At 42.3% G+C, this 2,500-nt stretch overlaps 1 long non-coding RNA gene across 1 annotated transcript in view; it reads left to right on the forward strand.

The window, feature by feature from the left end:
- Positions 1-2,380: 2,380 nt before the first annotated feature.
- Positions 2,381-2,500, forward strand: part of LOC310648246 — a 707-nt gene continuing 587 nt past the window's right edge. Inside the window, exon 1 of the long non-coding RNA XR_014494041.1 lies at positions 2,381-2,399. This is a non-coding gene — a long non-coding RNA (uncharacterized lncRNA). The remainder of the gene's footprint in view (positions 2,400-2,500) is intronic.

The following is a 2,500-nucleotide window of genomic DNA, read 5'->3' on the forward strand; positions in this document are numbered from 1 at the left end:
GAACTGTCTACATTGAAGAGCTTGATGCTCTCATTCCAAACGTTTACTATGTTCCGTCTGCCAGTAGTAATTTGCTTAGTCAGAGTCATTTGTCTAGGTTTTCTCATTTTCAGGTCCACCATCTTGAAAAAGCAAGTTATATAGTCAAAGACGGAGATATTGTTGCTGAAACCATGTTGATTGGTGGTGTTTATTACTTAAAACCAAAGCCTAAGCAGCAAGAGCAGGCAAGTATACAAGCTCCAAAAAGGGAAAGCACAGGCCCAGAGAGAGATGTCCCAGAGAGAGATCCTGTTGCTACTCCAAAGGTTCCTAATAATGATAAAAATACAAAAAAGACACAGGTTGCTCACAGCAAGCCTGGGGTTCCTAATAAAAATGCTAAAGTTGAGAATTCACTAACAGGTAAACCTTTGCATTCCAGGTGTATCCATAAGTGGCACAGAAGATTGGGTCATGCCAGTTTCCGTGTTCTGAAGAAGATGCCAGAGTTCGCAAGAGGTTTGGATCTAAAGGGGTGTAAGGTGTTCTTGGACTGTGCTGTCTGCAAGAAAGCCAAATCCAAGGCAGCAGCAATTCCAAAACGCGCTACACGCCTGTCAACACGCATTTTTGATTTGGTACACACTGACATAGTTGGTCCTTTTGCACCAACACTTGGTGGTAAAAGATATTTCTTGACAATCGTTGACAATTATACTAGATATGGATATGTATATCCTATGAAAGAAAAATCTGAGACCTTTCAGATCTTTAAAGACTTTGCTAGTCTTGTCTATACCCAATTCGAGGTCAACATTGCCAGAATCCAGAGTGATCGCGGTGCTGAATTCATGTCTCAACGTTTCCAGGACTGGATGCGTAAGAATGGGATAGTACATCAGACATCCGCTCCTTATACTCCAGCTGAAAATGGGGTGGCAGAACGCAGAAATGGGGTTTTGCAAACCATGATGCGTTGCCTCCTTGAAGATGCTAACCTCAGTCTTCCATACTGGGGTGAAGCTATCAAATATGCTAACCATATCATCAACCGTACTTGGAGTAGTGTGATAAATCAGACCCCTTATTTCATGTTGTATGGACACAAGCCTGATCTCTCACATCTCCATATTTTTGGTTCCTATGCTATGGTGAATATTCCTTTAGCCCAAAGAAAGAAAGGGGGTCCTGCAGCAAAAAGGATGAGATTTATGGGCATTGATGATAATTCAAAATGGAGCAAATACATTGACTCTCATCATGTTATTGTGGTTTCACAATCTGCTACTTTTGAGGAAGATGCGGACTGGTCCAGGATTCATTCTAACGATCCTGGAGTTTATTTTCCTAGAGATGATGTTGCTGATGCCACGCAACCTGATGCTCAAGATGCACAGGATAATGTTCCTTTTCCGAGTTCTTCTCAACCTACTGTTCCGTCTTCGCAAGCCGCCGATGTTGCTGCTGGCGACGATGATGAAGACGAGGACGACACGGAAGAAGAATGGACGGTTGGCCCGAGATGTTCCAAGAGGTCCACAAAGGGAATTCCTCCAAAACGGTATTCGTGGCAAGTAACAAAAACACCTGTACCTTTGATTTGTAATGTAACACTTCCACCTGAGAAGTTCACACAGATCAAACATCTTCCTGAATCAGAACAGGATAAATGGTTTGAGGCAATGCAGGCTGAAATGGACAGTCTAAAGAAACTTCAAGTGTTTACGCCTGCGAGCCCTCCAGCAAACAAGAAAGTTATTGGTACTCGATGGGTCTACAGGATCAAAAAGAAGCCGAATGGTGAGTCGTTGTACAAGGCCAGACTAGTAGCCCAGGGTTTTGCTCAACGTTATCCTGAGGACTATACAAATACATACTCACCCACGGTGCGGACTGAAAGTGTGAAAATTGCTTTAGCCACTGCAACTATCCTTGGCCTGGAAGTTTTTCAGTTCGATGTTGAAACGGCTTATCTTCACGCTGATCTTGATGAAGACATCTACGTCAAAGGTCCTCCAGGTTTCAGACAGCAAGAAGGGGATACCTGGTTTCTACACAAAAGTCTTTATGGTCTGAAACAGTCTGGTTTAATGTGGTACTTATGTCTTTCTGACAAACTAAATTCAATGGGCTTTATTAAGTCCGAAACAGATGAATGCGTGTTTACCAAAAGATCCGGTAATAGGTATGAGATAATTCTTGTTTATGTCGATGACATTGTTTATATTGGTCCAAATAAGCAGATGAGTGAGGTTTTTGCTAAAGCGTTACAAAAGTTTTTCACGTTGAAGTGTTTAGGGTGTATTAACACTTATTTAGGTGTTCAAATTGCCAAGACTCAGAAGGGGTTTAGTCTCACACAAGGAGAGAAGATTGAACAACTGTTATATCACTGTAACATGGAGGACGCTAAGCCTGTGAGTATACCCATGCAAACTGACTTTCACATTTTGGCACATGAACCAAGTCCTGAGTTCGAAGATCAAACACTATATCGCTCAGTCATTGGGTCGCTGCT

This window comes from Vipera ursinii, assembly GCF_947247035.1.
Source record: "Vipera ursinii genome assembly, chromosome: W".
NCBI lineage: Eukaryota > Metazoa > Chordata > Lepidosauria > Squamata > Viperidae > Vipera > Vipera ursinii.